At 40.7% G+C, this 20,405-nt stretch overlaps 1 long non-coding RNA gene across 2 annotated transcripts in view; it reads right to left on the reverse strand.

Moving 5' to 3' along the window:
- Window positions 1-13,032: 13,032 nt before the first annotated feature.
- The window catches only part of LOC113460407 (uncharacterized), a 70,128-nt gene continuing 62,755 nt past the window's right edge, over window positions 13,033-20,405 (reverse strand). The window contains exons 7-10 of one of the 2 annotated variants that reach the window (XR_012579930.1): window positions 19,008-19,109; window positions 17,007-17,106; window positions 14,281-15,698; window positions 13,033-13,551 (exon numbers count right to left, since the gene is read on the reverse strand). This is a non-coding gene — a long non-coding RNA (uncharacterized LOC113460407). Of the gene's footprint in view, window positions 13,552-14,280; window positions 17,107-19,007; window positions 19,110-20,405 lie in introns of both variants that reach the window. The other variant, XR_012579929.1, reaches the window with a different exon arrangement.

Here is a 20,405-nt window from a genome sequence, read left to right on the forward strand (position 1 = left end):
AAGTTAATCTAGTTTGACAGCAGCTCTACCTGAAGGAGCTTAATTTATAAAAAATGTATAGGAAAGGACAGATTTTCCATCTGATCCATGCTACAACAACAGAGAAAAATAAGACAGACGCATAGAGTGACAACATAGGGAAACAGGCCTACAAGACTCCTGTGCTAGTCTCTAATGAGCTCCTTCTCCCTCACCCTGCAGATAGATCTAACAGAAAAACAAGCAAACATTAAAAAAAAGGTTAGCTTATCTTCAGAATATTGTTTTTACAAGGTTTGACACAACTTCTCTAACAGTGGGTTGGTTAACAGTCAGCAACAGATGCATCTGAAAGTCTGCATCCAGTTTCTTGTGTGTCTCACTATCACTGCATCCAGGACCATCAATACTAACACAGAATCTAATTAGCTGTCTCAGAAGATAGAGGCCAGTAAATACCAGAATGGACATGGAGGATGAAAAATTGTCCAAATCAGGATGCATCTTGCTCAGGCACCAAGGGTTAAGCTGGTCCCCAGGAATGAAGCCAAAAACTCCTTCCAAATTAGATTGGAAAGAAAGGCTCGGAAGGTTTTGGTCTCTATCAATAACATGATGGATTGTTTACTTTGTAGGACCTTCTAGGCTTCTTTAAAGGACAAATTCTGCTGGTACTTTAGAGTCTGAACACACTGGTATTGCCCCAATCTCTACTGCTTTTTTCCTGTCATGTGGTGTGCTTTTGTGTTTCTGCCTTTTATATTACGGCCTTTTGTTATTACGAGTTTGGGGGAAGTTCTGTGGCTCCTGGGATATACACTGAGTAGCATTTGTGTTGACTCACTTGTATTAAACATTTATCACAGGGCTGCCTGCTACTGCGAAGGACTATATTTGATGGCTGAGGTGATTCCTTCAAGATTCTTCTTCCTTCAAGGTGGTCTTTACAGACCATACATTAGGCAACTTACTGTGCAGCTCAAAGGGAGCATACTCCAAGCCCACCCTGCCCATCCAGCAAAAAGAAAGCTAGACAGTCTCCAGAGCCATCAGCACAACATAAACTCAATATTGCTGTTAAAATAAATAGCAAAAGCAGAGATTTCTCAGTCTGACTGCAGCTGCTGCTGCTTCCACCATGTCCTTCCTTACCGCAGGGAATCAAACTTCGCACTGCAGATATTTCCACAAAATGTCCTCCTGCCCAGCTGCCTGGTATGTTAACACCAGGCTCAAAACAACACATGGTCTCAATCTCCCATTTTTACAATCATTGGGTGATTGTAACTCTTTGGCTGCAGATTTTAATCCCTTCCCTCCTGAAATTTGCTATCTTATTTTAGACATTTTTTCACCTCAAGCTGTCATTGTCACATGCACAATTCCAGAACCAGTGCTGAAGGCAAACAGCATAATCAATGTGCTACTTAGACCCTGCCCTCAACCTGTTCAGGAATTACAAGGAGAAATGCTGTCTCCATATGAGTCAAGAAAATGAATTACTACTAACTCTAACAGTCAGATTTTTCAGCCTTGGTTACTGAAGCTCCAAGTAAAGCACTTTATACTGAAAGCTTCCCCTGTGGCTGCCACCAGAGGACCTGAATCAATTAGCAAGGTATATGTAGGAAAATACAAAGGCAAAAGTGGATCCACATTCATACACACCCTCCTTCAGCCATTCTCCTTCTCCAAATCATCAATATACATGACCCACTTTCTAACTCCCTGTTGTTGCAGATGTTGCTGATGCAAAGCCTGCTTCAGCTTATTGGGAAGATACATTCATCAGAGAAATAATGCAGTGCAGCAGTGTCTTCTTTTGTCAGGAGCAGCTGGAATTATTGCTTATTTGGTGTCACCCCAAGGCATTCATAATTGGGAGCAGAAGATGTGTGTGCCAAGATAAGCTGTAAAAGACACATTTTATGCCAAAAGCAGGTTGGGAATGTCCTTGTAAGTATGGCAAATGGTTTCATTTATACCTTAATGAAGGCAGTTTTCTTGGATTTCATTTTTTGCCATTTGCATAGAAGAATTTGATCTGCTGCAATAAAGATTCAAGTAGCATGCATCTATGATGGCAAATTACCAAAGTCCATTATTTCAGTCTGCAACAAATTCATAATTCTATGATTAAGAAAAAAAAAATCTCCACATCTGCTCACATTTCAGAGCATTTAGATATGAATCTGAGGGTTTAATTTGACAATGAAAGAGCATTATTTTATATGATTTTAAGCTAATTTAAAATTAATTTCAGCATGAGGTTTGTTAGTTTCAACTCTGCTCAAAAAGTTTAAAACAAAATCCCATGATGTCCCAACGCACCTGATAGTTGGCAGTGCCAAAGGACACGTATTTCCACTAAGATGATTGACTGTGGATGGAAATGGCAGAAGCATGGGTACATGTTTCTTTTTGCCAGGTTTCCCACTGCAGTAGTAACTGCTGGCAGAGTAGCAATCAGCAAGGAAACAGTAAGATCTTAAACCTGTGCAGCTGTTTTCTTAGCAGCCCACTTAGCCTTAACTGCAAACACACAGTTCCATCAGCCTCACCAAATGGGTGATAAGCTGTTTTCCTCTGTCACATTTCCTTGCCTGGCCATGGTCTGAGTAGGGGTATCTGTGACAAAAAGCTGCATCCAGCTCAGGCTCACCACCAGGACTGTGCTGTGTGCTTTCCCAGTTGGACACCTCCCTGTCCTCTGCTCTCCTGGGGACAGGCTGAGTAAACCAATTCCTCAGCCTCTGAACAAGCCTGTCAGGAGCCTCCCTATTGTCAGAAGGGATTATGGCTACTTATTACTAAACAACTCCTGCCAAACCTCTGTGCAGGACTATCCCCATGCATCTGACAACACCAGCCATTCCTGTGAGCAACTCAGCTGGGAATGATTGCGTTACAAAAGTCTTCAGCATGACACATTGCGGACTACTGACTACCAACCTTTCTAGTCCGAGCCTCACTCCAATGAATCCTTTGTCCACCAGTCATAGCCAGGAGCTCTTTGGCACAGGGCTTGGTGGAGGGCTCTGCAGAACACTGACTGAGCATCTCTGCATCATCTGCATGTGTGAGAGCACACCAGTCATACCCCAGAGGTCTGAGTGTTGAGTTTCATTACTTAATACACAAATATCCCCCATGACCTCAAGTGCCTCTGTACAGTACTCAGATAAATCCCTCTGCCAAGATCAAGTTGCAGGGCCCAGAGACAATCACATACTACACAATGCCATAAAAAGCACTTTTCTCATATCTCTTCCTGGATAAATAAAACTTAACTTCCAAATGATAAAATATTTTTTAAAAATTTTAAATAAAACAAACAAACAAACAATATATTTCAAATATATTCTCAATTTCATTATTTATCAGAAAGCCTTTTAACTGGAGTTTTCCAGAAAAAAAAATTACCTGGGATTTCCAGATGACTTTATATTTTTACCCAACTGAGTGGATTACCATTATTCTTCTAAAAGCAGAAAAATAAATTAACATTCACAACACAAAGGAAGAAAACACTGATACATTTTGACACTTATGACTTGCAGATCAGAGACCTATGAAAACAGTACTGCTCTGTCAAGATTTAAAAAAATGATCTGGACAAAAATCACCTACAGAATTCTAATTAGACCTATGCTTCTCTGTCCATCCCTGAATGCCACATGTTGAACTTCTGCTTCTTCCCTCTGCAACTGTAAGTCAAAGCCTGAAAGGTCTCACATTTGTTGCTGGGTTGTTCTGACCATTAAACAAATAAATGAGGTGACAGGAGATGTATTTGTTGGGTCGCCTTATGACTGAGATGAAACCCATGCATTTTTAGGGATGAAAGAGAAAGCATGTACTGAAGCACAGGATTATGACCACATGATCAGGATTGTACAGGACAGAGAACCTCGAGACAAAAGCCTGAAAGGACTTGGCTCAGAGCAGCAATGTTCAAATGCAGAGTTTCCATGGGAATTAACTATTTTGGCCCAAAAAGAAGCTACTTGGAATTCAAATTGGGGCAGCACTTCTAAGGCCAAAGGACCATGTGGTCATAGTTTTTCTCCCTTGAAGGAACAAATGTTTTCCAATCTTACTCCACTTACACTTGCATAGTCGCAGAATATGTAACCATTTCAAAGACCATGGACATTATAAGTGGACTAAGTATTCCCATTTTCACAAAGTTTCCTTACTATTGCTGGAAATTGTTAGGCTTTGATAGGAAAGATTCTTTTCCTTGTAGTCAGCCCTGTTGCTAACTGGCCTCATTATGGCACTACCATCACAGTGCTCATCATTACAATGTGCTGCAGTGGAACATAAAACCCTCAAGAAGTTCAACCATAATAACTAAATACTGTAATATATAGACAGAGGAAATTCTTTACTGTTGAAGCTGGCCTGGTGCTGGACACAGTGCGCAGAGAAACTGTGGATGCCCCATTCCTGGAAACGTTCAAGGCCAGGTTGGATGGGACAGTGACCAAACTGATCTAGTGGGCAGTGTCCCTGCCAATGGCAAGGGGTTGGAACAATATGATCCTTGAGGTCCTTTCCAACCACAGTGTAGGGATTTTTAGCCATGTGAAAATAAGCTAAGCTACACTATCTGGCCCCAGCTTTGTTGAGTTTTAGAGACACTGCCCCAACACAACATTCACAGTACTGTGCAGCAGAGGCCCATCTTAAGGCCAAGTTGCTGAACCAATTGCCACCTGGAAAGCCCTGTGCATTTGTTGGTGATGAATCCAATGACAGTCAGAGAGGAAGCTGACCTTAAATGCATCTTAGGCTTTGCAGTACTCTTACAGGTGTGCTTAACTATTGGATGAAGGGCTCTGATCTCACTCTGAGCTCAGTCTCACTGAGTCTCCTCAGTGAGACTGAAGCAATTTTAATCATTGACATGTGGCCAAGAGGGGCTATTTTTAAAAAAAGTTTTCTGAAATAGAATAGGTATATATTTAGGTGGGATAAAACTAGAACCTGCTCCCAACAATAGAAATCACATGACACTTCTCAGAGAATCTGTAAAACTTTCACTGGAAGAGTTCAGATCATCAAAGTTTAGTCACCAATTTTTTTTTTTTTTTTAGGAGGCAGAGAAATAAAAATAGCTGTTGTATTTTGGAACCATTAATGATCTCATGTAAATTTTTTCCACAATGTTTACTCCAACAAAGACAATTTCATCTTCAGCAGTCTATGCCCAAGTGCAATGGATGTGAATATATAGTGGTTTTAAAAACAATAATAAGACAGCATCTCACTATCTTGTTTTGATTCATCTTCAGGAGATGTTCTCCATACAGATATTTTTCCTAATGTTACAAGTGAATCAAGGGCCTGCAAGACATTTGAAATTGTTTCAACATCGTCAAGTAGATAAAATGCTGTTTAAGTTGGCAAAGTGTAAAGTTGTATGAGATGATAAATTAAGGCTAAGAGAAAAAGGAAGACGCTGAGTACTTGGAAAAGGAAATGGAAAAAAGAAATCAAGACCAAAATTTCTCAGGAATCACCAAAATTTCTCATTCTCTGCAATATCAATGACTAGGTCAGAGTCCCTGCAAAACTAGAGGACAAAAGATGAGAAAAATCACAGAGTTCTCACAGGTTGCTGAGTCAAAGGCAAGTCTCAGGAAAGAAGAACATACCCCTACAAAGGCTAAAGGCCAAAATAATAAAGCAGAAGGACAGCTTCAGGTCTCTCTGCCAAGAAACTAAAAGAGCAAATTCCAAGTCCCAGAAATATTAGACAGCAATCCCTAAACAGAGATACCAGTTCAGAGCATATAAGGACATTGGGTATGTGCACACAGGTGGAGAGGCCAAGATCATGAAGTTCAGAATCAAATTTCCAGAATTCAGTGTTTAGGGTATCAGTGCTCAGGTATAATAGGAAAGAGACATGGTCATGAATCAAAGAGCCTGGATTTAATTTCCGGCAGTTAACTGGAGGAACTCAGGTCCTCGGCACTACAGTCTCTGGACCTGACAAAAAAAGTCTTTTTTGAACTCTCATACATCAAAGAAGTTTGCAGGATGGAAATATAAACTATAGTCTTTACAACAGGGATAATTAGCAGGGATCTGCACAAATAAAATTAAGGAAAGACTCTGGCAAAAGGCTCCTGAATATGGGATCTCATAGGAGGGTGTAGCTGTGCTCCATGTAGTGCTGTGGCCTTGCCTCTCTACCAACCCATGCATCAGGTGCCACAACAGGCACGGTGCAGGTCACACTGGTCATGCACATCCTCCATCACCAGCCTCCACAAAGCAGGAGAAAGGACACGGTGTTTCTAGTGGATGGCTAAGGCAAAGAACAGTCAGGTGAGAAAAATGAGATGCATTGCCATGGCAGGAGCAGGCAGGAGTCTTTGAGCAATTGCAAGATGTGACAGGTCTGTGATTTCCTTAATGTAAAATAAAAAGAACAAGTTATCCTTTCAGGAGGAAAAAAGCTTGGGGCCCTTAATCACAGTGACAATCATCCTAATAACATCCTAAAAATAATCCTAATAACAACTCACAATAACTGAAAGGTCAAAGAAGGATTGCTGCTAGGTTTAGCTAAGGAAATTCACTTGTGGTTTTAATTAATCATATCCAACTGGCATAAAAACTGTTCTTTGGGCTCTTTTCAGCATGTCTCCCAAAACATTCACTGAGCTTTTCTATCCTAAACTGCAGGAAAGGAATTTATGATTGTCACTGAAGAGCTAAAGGTGCAAACACCGACATAATGAGTCTGCCTGAGCTGCCTAAACTTCACTGTACCCCTCATGTATGTGCAGCTATGGGTATTGTGGGGGCTGGTTCTCAGTTTCTCAGACCACTTGCCAAGCAGGACATGGCCTCAATGAAGCATATAAACCAGGACAAGAGGCTTCCTTGATGGAAAATATCTGATCAGATTTCTCCAGTATCAAAAGCATACAAACAGATCTTTCCGTATTCATCTTGTCAATAATTTACAATTAAATTAGCATATATTTAAAATCTCCTACACACAGATGGACTGGAAAACTTCCATGAAGCATTACACAATTGAGAGGACAAGTGGATGTCAGATTCAAGAGATCAGGGATCAAAAGCAGGAAGCTGCAGCCAGTACAGACAGAAGGGTCTAATAAGAGACTCACACTAACAGAGAGCAGCACAAAGCCACCACTTGCTTTCTGATGTTCAGCTAAGAACAGAGACAGCTGACAGGACTGAAATGGGCTCTGTCACTGTTAAGGGACCAACTTTATTCTCCCACTGGTACTATAAATATTCCCTTGATTTAACTGTTTTCCAGCAGTTAGTGCACAGACATGTCAAGAGAGAGATAATGCTTATTTTTTAGCAGGATTTCAAAATTGCAGTCTCAGTGACTTGCTTTTAGGGGGGCACATAAGTGCCAATCCAGATTGGAAAATCATGTTTCTAAATGGCCTCCTTTGAAGCCCCACACTCAAAAGCAGCACATCTTGACAAGCAGAAGAGAATTATGGTATTTACCAATGTGCAAAAACTCACAGTTGCTAGAAATATGTATTCCAACATTTTTGCTTTATAGTGTATGGATGGAAAGAGAAAAATACTAGGCAGCGCTCAGTTAGCCTTCTGCACTGTGAAATGCACCGTGGCCTGTTCTGTTTTCTTGTGCATAGCAGGGTAGCAGCTCCTCCCCAGGCAAAGCACGGGGGATGCTCAGTGCTGCCTCTGACATTCTCACCCACCTTGTACATTTGAGTATGCATTGTACTGACCCTGCTACAACTACTCAAGATTATGGTAAAGGTTGTGTAGATTTCTATAGTGACAAATTCAAAAATAAATCTGATGTAAGAACTGTGTGAAGAGAAGGAAGTCAAATGTGAAACTTTCTGACCTGCAACAAAATGGGTTCCAATATCCAAAGCACTGTGCATGCACTGGAGATGTCTGAAGAAGTGCTGCTGGATATTTCCACAATTTTATATAATTGTGGAAATATCCAGCACTATAACATCAAAACTTGCGTCCCATCAAAAAAAAAACCACCTGTTTCAATGCAATCCAGCATGTTTTCAAGCACTGCACTGTTACAATCTGGAATCCTACTAATTAAGCCTTGCAGGTGAAAAAAAATAATCCCCTGCAGAAATCATTCAGATCTTCTAAACTTTCTTCTACCTAGCTTTCTTTGTGTAACTTGTAGAGCTGGCACCAAACATATATTACTGTGGTTTTCTTGGCACGAGGCTGCAATGGCAGAAGGCCATGTTGTTCAAGTGAAATAGATACTAAGTACCAGATGCACAGAAGGGCTGGGGCATATACATTTCACTTCTCTCTGTATTTACCTCCCTACCCTGAAGCCTGGATACATAAAACTGCTGCCTGTCTCCTTCCCCTCGTGGCATATAAACCCTGAATTCCCTCAGGGGACTCAAGTGTAAATGTGAGCGCTCCCTGAGTCTCTGGAAAACTTCTGGCCATGCACACAGAGGCTTAACATCACTTGGAGTGCCAAGCCCTGCTGGGTTCCACCAGTTGTTGTTCCATCTGAGGGGTGATCCAGCTGGTGGACTATCAACATGTCTAAAGGAGGAGTGTTATTGCTCCTTTGGAGGCACAGCTAGCAGAGAAACCCTGCTCCCCTTTCTGTACCACAATCTAGTGGTAAATTCAGCAAATGAAAATACACATTTACAGCCATCCTCTGCCTGATGGGATTCAACTGGCCCCTCAAAAAACTTCTCTTGCCACAAGTGTTTGCCTGTTTTATGGGGCAGAAGTCCTTGCAATCTCTCTGGCTGAGTTAGCTTCAATTTGCATGAAAAATTAAAAGCTCGTTGAGTGAAGGAAAGTAACTTAACTCTGTCACCTAGTGGTCAAGATTCTCTCCATGGAGTTTGCAGCCCCAGGTCAACAGGAGTGATTGCAAATTTTGCAATGAAAAGTTACAATAAACAGTCAACATTGGTGAAAGAATGATGTCCCAGAACTTCGCATGGGGGAATCATTAAACACAAAGCATACCGCTAACATCTTACATTATTAAAAAAAAAAAAAAGGCAACAAAAAACAACCACAACAAAAAAAACCCCAAACCAAACCAAACTAAAAAAAACCCAACAACAAAACAAAACAAATTAGGGTACCAAATAAGTACCACCCCTTATCCTCAGATAAGGGCAGTTTCAGTGAGAAAGATGGGCTACATTCCACTCATCAGAGCAGAACAAAGTGCCCCAGTGTCTGTGTGCTGGTTATTGCCTCTGAGCTGTTTCGCTGGTGCCTCATTCTTCAAACATAAAGGATCAACACAAATCTAGGCTTAAGAAAAAATGCATCCTGCAAGCTCAAGGGTGGCTGAAACACAGCAAATCTCACACTCTCACGATGTACGAATTTGTATTCTAGCACTTGTACCCAGGGACTCTGGGAGCCTCTGAGCTTGGTTAGTTTGCCATCCAGCAACCATTTTACAGGTGCAAAGGACACCTGGAGAGTCACTGTGCTGCTCTGTTTAGACAATCATCTTCTGCTTGTTTTCTTCCACACGGAGAAATCTCTGAGTCATCAGCATCATTACTGCCTCCTTTTTGCTTACCTAGCCTCATTAAGAGGATTAGACAGATCAGCAAGGGGGAGCAATTTAACCAGCACATGCTTTACAAACAAAGCTACACCAATTTCTTCCACCTCCTCTGATATTTTTTTTCCCACATGAAGAAACACTGTGGCCTGATATTCCCTATGCAGGACTTCTGTTCTTGAAAAGGCAGTGCTTATTATTTGATGTCTCAAACACAAAATGCCCATGTATTTCAATTCTTCCCATCAGTCTAAAATCTCTATCTATATTAAGTTGAAGATGCTTATCATTCTACTGTCCAAGCAATTACCCCATACACAGTGGAGAACATTAAATGCTCCTTAAATCCCATTACAGCCAGAGGAAGATGAGTCACTGATGGCAACTAAAATAACCATGGCATTGAAGCTGTTTTCAGTGACTCTTGCACAAAGGCTGTGGAAAAAGTCAGGATGAGTGACATCAGGAGTCTACTGGTAAAATCTCTCTCTTTTCAAAATAAGATAAAAGTGGTTGTGATTAATGTCTAAAAGATCCCAAAGTATATATATATGCTCACACCAAAGTACACTGCAAATATCTAAAATGCAGGTAAAGCCACTTTGCAAAGCTGTCACAGAGTCCAGAGCAGTGTTAGGGGACACGAGTCAAGTCTTCCACAGCTGAAGGATAGATTTGGCCAGGAAGCACTAAAGGTGAGGCCTATTCTGCCTCAGCAACAAAACTGATGTAACAGTTATGGACAACAACAGCCCTTCCCTTCCCTTCAGTAGGGAATTCAGTCTAATTCTCTTTCTTATTCTGCTAGGGCAGCACTTGGTGCTGACCAGGAAAGGGAAGTATCACCTACTGCCCTTAAAAGCACTGTTCCATTTCAGAGGAAAATTACTTTCTTGCCAGTTTGCTGTATGAGCAGGCACCCTGCCTGTCTTGCCAATCTACCCATAAGAAGCTTGTAAGTCTGATGTGATACCAATGTTTATAGTCGAGGATAGGAGCAGAGAATTCTTTATCTCTGGGTTCTGACTAAGCTGATACCTGCTACTCTCAAGTGAATGCTGAAGTCCTTATTCCTCTCATCTCAACAGGATTTCTGCCAGTGAGGTATGAAGGCATAAGGATGCAGTTCTTGGGGTTTCTGCTGTTCTCAGCTGCATCTTAATATTCTACAGCTATTGTTAGAGAAAATCTAATGAATAGGACTTGGCACAAAGTAACAGAGCAAGCTTTAGATCTTCTGTTTATTGCATTTCATTTAGTGAACTTCCTTGCATGGGATTAAAGATTTGGCTTTCTACAGCAGCAGCAAATATTTTGATTTCTAATAAAAAAATCATGTTGATTATTCAGGCCAATGGATCCACAGCAACCGTGACATTACTTGTGACAAGTGATGGGAACAGTGGATATTTTTTGCTAGAGATAGTAAATTGGAAGACAGCTGAAAAATGGAACCAGCACTGGAAGAGATTAATGAGGAACTAAATGATTTACAAGTACCATGTCCTCATTTGACTGGGAATTAGATAAATTAACCAAAAAAAAAAAAAAATCAATGCATTAATGAAGCTGAAGGGCAACTCCACAAATATATTACAAATGGACTTGGAGACAAAGAGGGGGGAAAGATAGGAGGGGAAAAGCAAGCAAAGGAAAAAATGACAGCCTACATGTAAAATGTGCTTAGCAACCCAATGGAAATGGTAACAATTCAAGCAGAAGCCCTTAGTGTTGTTTCCTGAGGGTGACAGACAGGGAAGGAAAAGCTGGTATGAGACAGTTGAAACATCTCTTAATAAGAGGTAACTTTGTATCTGGGGAAATCTTAAAAGAGAACTGAGTCATGCTACCAAAATGGTAGAAGTTTAATTTTTAACATCATAAATTGGATGGATATAGTGTTATAAATGCCAGAGGTAGAAGGAAATTTAGGCTATATTAAGGAACACACTTTCGAGGATCTTTCAGGATACATTCCTCTGGCAACAAAAAAATGCAAAAGCCATGTAACTTGTCCTACTTCAGCAGACTTCCATAGCCACAAGATGAAAAATATTGATTCTGCGCCAAAAATAAATTCTATATGAAAAGGAATACTTCTTGGGAACCCAAAAAACATTACCACATAGCAGGATTGTTACAAAGGAAATAGCAATGCTGTTTTTCAATAATTATCACCACCAGTTCCATTACTTGGGCACTGAATTCAATCTTATCCTTGACAAACTAGAAAAGGGGCTACAGCTCAACAGGGAATGACCAGTTATTTACATATTAATGGTCATCCTTCCAGCCTGTTGTTTCAGTAACACAATTTTCACTGACTCTTGAGCTGAGGGCTGTTCATACTTAGCCAGCTTAAGCATTCTAACAGGCCTAATTACTGGTTTATTTTCAGCATTTTTCAGGTCCCTGGAAATTGGGAAAGGATTCACAGAAAAATTTTACAGGCCAGGTTACCCCTGCAATTCATTAAGGTGATCCAGCTATATATTGGTAATAAAACATCTGTAAGATTTTACTCCCTCTCCTTTGGTGGGAGTTTGCAACTGCAACAGCCATGTTTGCATAATTCAGTCTATACTGTTTAACTTGCTTAAAGCTTCCTGCTCTAATGCTTAGCAGTGCACATAATGACTAATACAAACATTACTAAAAGTATATTCTTCTGAAGTTTTTCCCAGTTATGAATAAAACCGAAAGAAAATCCAATTTTTCCAGTTCAGACTCCAAACCAAGAAATGGGAAAAATATTTTAACACTAACCTATTTGTTTTCAATTTGAATATTATCTTTAGCATAGACCATATCCAAATATTTGGTTGACCAGAGAGGGACAGTGAGAATCACTCTGAATGGCTTCAGGCTTTTTTGTAAAGGAAGTTATCTGACCTGTCTCATCTCCTGCAATAAATGTTTCTATAATATGCACACTAAAAATATTATGTTAGGAAGAGACAATACACACCATCCTAGAGATGGATAACAAGTGCTGTTTCAAGAGATGAGAACCACTGTTGTAATTTGGGTTGAGCCTAGATTTAACACTTCCTCATACGAAGTCCAAGCAAGAACCACTGGATTTTGGGCTATTAATGGAGAATGAGATGATACCTTCCCTTTCTTTATTGTTGTAAGCTCCCTTCTGAATGAAATCTCTGATTAATGTTGGGCTTGATGATCTTGGAGGTTTTTTTCCAATCTTAATGATTCTCTGATTCTGTGATTCTAATCCTGGAAATACTTATGTTTGGAAAATATTAGAACTGTTCTTGTCAACATTTCCATCTCTTCTTTTTAGGCTTTTTGTTGTTATTGTTGCAGCCAACAGAATTTGCTGAATTAATTTCAAATATTGTTCTGACCAACCAAATACAACCTATTTATTATTGAAGGAAGGAAAGTAGGAAGCAGCCAGGATGCAATTTTGCTCTGGGCAAAGATATTTTATAGGTTGTGTATGTGTAAAAAAAGGTTAAGGACGGGGAACCATAAGATGAGCTGTCCTTTTAGTGTGACATATAGCAAATTTTAACAGCATCCTTAGAACTACTGGAGAATGAAATTCATCTCTGTGTAGAAAATTGCACTTAAGCCATCAAAACAAGGCTATAAGTGAGAGATAATGGTTGTATATACCTTTTCCTGGCTCATTAATGGAGCTGGGTTTCCTCCCAAAAGTTTAGGATAAATATGAATAACTCTTCTGAAAAACTGCAGAAATGCCACAGGTAAGCACAAAAAATTTGTTTTCATGAAGGCTTTTAGTGAAACAGAGAGGTGTTGTGAATTCCTGCACTCTTGCAGAAGTGTCCTTAGTGCACATGATACTTCCTGGTAAATATGCTCCTGCTTTGCCACTTCTCTGCTTGGTGGGCACAGCCACAAAAGCCATGCGGATTTTTTAGTATTTACTCTTGGGGACTTACCTTTCTATTCCATTTCACTGCTTAGGTGGTACAACTCATCAAAAGTATCATGTGTTACTGGTGCTATTTCAAAACAAAAGAGAGATTACTCATTTGGTTAAAAGGTTATGTTAATTTTGCTGGACATACAAACATTATGCTTTCAGTGGGGCATTCTTAAAAGATTCATAGATCCTCTAAAGCAAGATCCAGTTTTTGATCCAATCAGCATGCAAGCACACTTTTTTCAAGGATTCAAATATCAAAATAATGTTGTCATGGAGTAGCCCAAAAGAATATTTTCCCAAGATGACCTCAAGTACCCATTAAAATCCAGTTTTGCAAGGCAATGAGTAATCTGATGAGAGCCTAAGTTGTCTCCATGCTTTGCATAAAGGTTCTCAGACTGCAACAGCAGGATCAAATTGAAGGAAAAACAATACAAAGATGATAAGAAGAGAAGAAATACATTACCCTTCTGTTCTGCCTTCAAGATATTTGCTATCAATATTGATAATGTTGCAGTGAAATTATTCTACAACGTTGTATTCTCAAAACAAACATGTTTCTCAAAACAAACACATATTTATTTATCCTCTTCATATAAACAGTCATGCCTATCTGGAAGAATCAGAGTTATAAAAGGAGTAAATTCCAAAGCACAGGGAATGCTCTTCCCACGTCTCCCTGAAAGTACTCAATAATCTGAACTCTTGGTCTCAGCAGGCAGGCAGTGAAGGAGCACCAAAGCCACGGCTGCTGAGGTAAGGAAATTACTGATCTCTGTGTGCAGGGACAGCAGTGCCTCCTCACCTGCCTCTGGAGAAGGAGCTCCACCTGCCAGGACACACCTCGGAGAGCAAACGCCTCGGACACGAACCACCCCCAGGTGGGCACTTCCCGCATGTCAGGCATCCCTGGGAATGCTGGGGAGAGGAAACACCCCAAGAGAACATGAGTGCATGTGAAAAGGTGGCAGGAGGAGGAAGAGGAGAAAGGACAAGATCATCTACCAGGTCAGAGGTGTAAATAGAGAGATGTTTGTAGCTTCCCTTGGAATACTTTTGTGATTCTTCCCACCAAAACCAGCAGGACCAAAATGTTTCCAGGTGTAACAAATTGGAAGCTATGAGAGAAACCACAAAATGAAATCGCTCTGATAGACTTGTGAGCTGTACAAGAAGGAAAATCATGTTCTGAATGAGGGAAAATCTCCGGTTGCCCTGCCATCAATACACTAAATGAGCCATCCTTACTCTCCACTGGCCCTGGGACAAATGACAGACATGCTGGCAGATTCAGAGGAGTGCCAGCCACACATAACACACACCTGTGACTCCTCATCCTGTGGGGGACTTGGGACTAATCTCTGCACTGCTGGGTGACACTGCTGAAACTTCATAAACCATTCCACCACATGACAACAATTTTTAAAACAAAAACAGAGATCAAGAGAAGGAGACCCCAAGGACAAATTATTTGAAGTATTTCAGCACCCCACTGTATTCATACTCTAATGAAGATCACACAAAATATTTGATCCAGCAACCAAAGTGCCGAAGTGTAAAACAGTCACTTCACTATTAAATTTTAAAGCTTCAATTATAAAAATGTCTGACCAACTCTAACTGGCACCTTTACATTTATGGTAATGAGAACAACAGCAATGGAACTTGAGAGAATGAACTATTCTTTCATTTCTTTGGATAAAAGCAAAGGCATAAATCTTGTAATTAAGAGAGAGTTTGAACTGCCAGTGTTTGAGCCAGACAAACTAGATCTGTCTTGCCCGTAAGCAGGGGCTTATAACCTTGGCATGATAGTTAGGACACACACTCATTAATGTCTGTCTAGAGCTACAATATGAGTATTCCTTTACACATCTGTGCCTTTCATTCTCCATTCACAGGCTTTAAACTAGTTTTTTTTTGCTTGCCACCTGCCTTCTCATCTATTCAGGAACGCAGCTCACTTTGTGGACTCAATGCCAACTTCACGCCGAGGGCTGGCACATGGTCTGTGGACTATTTGGAGCAGAAAAGGAGCTCAGATCATACAGAGTCCTTGTACTATTTCTCCAAACACACACAACATCAATCCCTTGTAACTACACCTGAGAGAACATTAAGAAATGTTCCATGTAGGTGGAGCTCAGGAGCGTAGTAGCAGCTGATGGCTGGTGTGTCCCAAGGTCCTTCCTGCTGGAATCCTCTCTCTGACAGGGGCCAGAACTGGATGTTTAAGGAAGAAAACAGAGATCACACGTAGAGAAACCATCCAAAAGTGGATAGGAAGCAGTAGCATTATGCAGCTTCCCGAACTATTGATGATGCATTTTTATTTTTTAGTCCTTGCATTTGTCCTGTTACTTTTGAAACCTGCGCAGACTTGTCAGGTGCAGAATGACACTTTGCCCAGGCAGACCTAATTTTTACCTAACTTTTGTTGCATAAGTCTTGAATGTCTGCTCTAGACCATTTTCTACAGTTTCTCTATCAGCTGGGAGAAGTAGGGGTTTCAGAGGGAAATTCCACTCATCATTAGATTAGTTATTGTAGATGCTGGGGATGAGTTACTTCATAGAGATGTTTTTTCCTCCATTAACCTAGAAGGGAGCCTGATGAAAGCCTCACTTCTGACAGCTACAGCTAGGTGACACAGATGCATTGCCAAAAGCAAGCTTCTGGAATGCAAAGACACCTTTGCTCTAAATGGGTGATCCAAGGAACACAGAAAATAGAGTTAAAAGGAATCTTGAGAGGGTCCCTTTAACTGTACAGGGATTCTCTCAACATCTCAACTGAGTGATTCCATTGCTCTTTAGGATGGAGCTAGTTACTGGAATGACCTACTCACAGAATGTGTTTTCTAATAAAGTCCAGGGCTCTGACACAATCAAAACTGAAATTAGTACAATATTTGACAACATACTTGACCTTTCCAAGAGAATGCACTACATAACAATAACAAAAACAACAATAAGATGTTTCAGAAAAGCTGAATCTGATCATGCAGTGAACTGCTAAACAGGAATTTGACCAGAATCTTTAAAGGGGGGAGATAATTAGGCAAATGTTCAAGATACAGAGCCTCATAAGAATGTCAAATACCACAATTATCCATTTACTTGATAAAACAAGTGCTCTGTTGATTAAATTTTATTGCTCTCACTGCTTCCTGCTTTAAAGATTAAGACATCAGAATCAATTCTAAGACACCATTTTTTTGGGAAGGGAAAGAGGTCCCCAGAGGTCAGCAGAGGTCCTCAGACAAATTCTGACCCACTCCTGAGGGCCTGTAACACCTGCTGCCTGTCACAATCACAAAACCCTGAGTTCTGTGGCCTGTGCTGGTGAGACGGACGGGGAGGGACCACAGTTTTGGTTTCATCAGACCTTCTTTTGGGAAATCTAATCCACCCACCAACACCAACTATTCAATGTAGCAGTCCTCACCAGCCATAAAAGCTGGCCACTGCAGGAAGCCAGGTGAAGAACATGGCACTTTATACTCTGCTTTTCTGGTTCACCAGCACTCACCTGGCTTTAGGCAAACATGAAAAACTCACAACCATTTGTGTTCCAGTCTGGTTCACCATGGTATTTCCATCCCAGTGTAATTTTATGCATCAGCACAAACCTGGAGTGACACAGGAGTTATTTCAGCCTGGCTATTTAAAGTTTCACAGAGATGAGCTGTTACAGTAGGTCTGTTTACATGAGAAGAGGGACGTTGTGATTTACAGCTCATGACAGAATTTGGAAAGGCCAGCTGCTTTCACTCTGTATTACACTATCGCTGGCTCTAGCACGAACCTGACCCATCAGTTTTGGAAATCCCTCTGTTTCTACATGAGGCTATATCACGTCTTGCTAATCATGTGTAGCAACAACAGCTACTGCCTCTGCCACCAAATCCAGATGTATCAACTCCAGGCTTCTCTCCTGCTTTGTCACTGAGCTATGCGCTGCATGGTGTGGATGGTGCTGTCATACTACGCTGCTCTGAGCTTCTTGGCTCAAGCTTTCAGTGGACTAGAAGCGACTTTAGGCTTGCTCTATCTCTACTGGAAAAGAAGAATGGGAACAGTGCAGCAATAGCAGCTGAGCAGTAGCAGCTGCACTCATAATATCTGTGAGGATTCCTGGAGAGATAAAGCAAGTACAAGGAAGGGGAGGGAAAAAGTAGGAGCTCCTTTAATGGAATTATCTTTTGATACACATAGATGCACAGGAGCTGAAGGATGCTCAGCCTGACATGTTGATATTACAAAGTTGATCTGCCAAAGGACAGTGAATACCATTACCTCTGCTGTGCTAGGTCTTGTCCTTAGCAGCACCATTATAAACTCCCCAAGACTTAGACTTAGACCAGTTTTCAGAAATAGAAACCCGAAGTTGGAGCTACATTTAGACACTGGCATCAAATGGTGAGTGGCAGCTCTTGCAGGCTCAGAACTTTTCACAGTTAACCCACCCATGTCTCAACATAAACTTAGCTGCTCGGGTCTGTGCTTCTGTTCCTAAAATCCTTGTGTGGTGAATCCACTTTCACCTCACCCCAAATCCCAGCCCTGCCTGCTCATTAGCTTCTGATTCAGTAACCTGCCAACTAGCCTTATGTTCACAATTCCATCAGAGCCTGCTATCACTTCTCACTGTGATTTCAACTGCTGAGCAGATTAACATTCAGAGGACACAAACAATAAACATTTTGCTTCATTACTTCTAACGAATAAATAAAATGGATTCCAGAAGTCCTCCCAACCTCTTCCTCATTCTTTATTGGTTTTGATGTACTAAGCCACAGTGTCCCAACCATGGCATATTTCTCTTACATTCCACTCACTTCACCGTGAAATGACTCAATTCAGCCAAGAAGATTTGAAATACACACTAAAGGCAGTGTAAAACAGCACCCTTACCAAGTGTGAAAAAAGAAATATAGTTCATAAACAGAGTAGAAAGCATATTTAAAACAACCTCTAATGAACTCCAGAGGCAGCAGAGCTTGAACCAGGCAACATATCCCTGATATCAGCATCAGCTTTCAAAAAAAATCACATTGTCCACAGGTCATATATTTCACTGCATCTCTGAAGAAATGCTAAATCAATAAAATAGCTAAAGGTTGCCAATGAATCAGGCAGTGTTCTATAAAAAGCCAAGCATTATTGCTGCAGGGCAACTTAAGAGCTGGAGAAATATTTGCAAGGAAAAGGCCATCCCTCCCACTGGAGCCCATTCATATTCAGTTGTTCGACACATTCCAGCGGACACCAGTGAGCAGTACCAGGAGATGGAGTCGTGCTGGCCTGCTGGCTCTGCTGCAGCACCTTTTCTTGATGATGTGAGGTTTCTAACACACTGTCAGTTTGAGTGCTCCCCCTCCCTGAGCCTGGATATTAGCACCCTTATGAAAACTCAAGCTTGCATTGGCAACACATTCACCAATTAATGTCTGTGCCACCTTGGCACCCTTATAACCAGACTGCACATTTCACACTCAGCCTTCTCAAAGGGTCACAAAATTATCCATACCTGGTAATTGTGAAATCAGAGCTGGGAACTTTTTAACAATTCACAGTACATCATTGGTTTAGTTGTTTCTGTATACACCACAGGATACAAGCCATCTTCTTGCTGAGGGGAATATACAGAGGAGAATAAGATATTAGGTGAAAGCAACTTTGATATTCTACTGCAAATCCACAAACTAAGCTTACTGGTGTCATAGACTACTTTTGGGTTTTGTTTCCTTCATGTGCTGACATCCATCTTATGGAGAGGAGTCCTTAGAAAATCAGACTATCATACTCATCCAACTCAGTTTTCATAGAAGTAAAAATAAAGGTCTGTGTCCATTTCCTGAACTCATGCAGAACACTTTGATCTTTTTAGGCCATCAATTTTAAAAGAGAGAACAGCAGTCTGAAAGCCAAATCAGTGTTGATGGGGAGGCTAAGAACTACTGGAACTAAGATTATCTTAATTTCATGCAAAAGCTGGGACTGGAACTTTTATCTCTCAGTGTAAACATTCTAAAAAGTGCTCTCTTTTCAGTCATGGGAATATACGACTTCTGCAGTAGTTTCGGAAAATAACAGTCCATTCCAGAAGTATATAGTACATATATCTTGTCTTGGTGACACAGTTCTCTATTCTGCTTTTCTGTTGTTAAAAATAAAGGTTTTTCACAACCATACTTTCAATATGCATTTAATATTTACATACAGGCTGGTTTTGACAAAACAGGGCTTTGGGATAAGCTTCAGTGAGCACTGTGTTCAGCTCCATTACCATCACAGCCCCCTGCAGATATATCCTCCCACTGTTACCACCAACACTGACACAAAAAAAGGGGTCTTATTCTCCTACAGTCACTCTCCTGAAAGCTTCACAGTTGGAAAAGGCCAATCTCACCTACATTTCATTACTCACCTCAAAGAATTTCAAAGTGCAGTGCAATGTCAGAGAGAATTTAGGCTTCATGCATGTTTTACTCATAAATGCTTTTCAAGTTTGGCCCTACAGCTATACCTTCCTCTACATGCTTCCATGCTAGATCCACTTCTCATAGGCACTTGGCAATGGCAAAGACAACATTTTCAAGCAGATGACTTTGTGGGTGACCAAATGCTCACCAGCTAAATACACATCAAAATTGTTTTCCTTATTTTTTAGGAAGGCAGCCCAGAAAGACTTATGGATTCCAAAATGTTTACCACCATGTGTATTTCAATATTGTGCTTGTTGGCAGATGGTGATTAAAAACTTCTTTTCAGCTACCAGTTCTGTGGAACACTTACTTATAATACATCAGTTTGTTCTTTCTCCTATGATAGACCCACTGGATCCTCACAATGTGTGGGTTACAAATACTTTCCATTTCTTCATACCTTTCTGATGTCATACTCTGAGATACTGGGCAGTGAGAAG

This window comes from Zonotrichia albicollis, chromosome 1, assembly GCF_047830755.1.
Source record: "Zonotrichia albicollis isolate bZonAlb1 chromosome 1, bZonAlb1.hap1, whole genome shotgun sequence".
In the NCBI taxonomy this organism is placed as follows: Eukaryota; Metazoa; Chordata; class Aves; order Passeriformes; family Passerellidae; genus Zonotrichia; species Zonotrichia albicollis.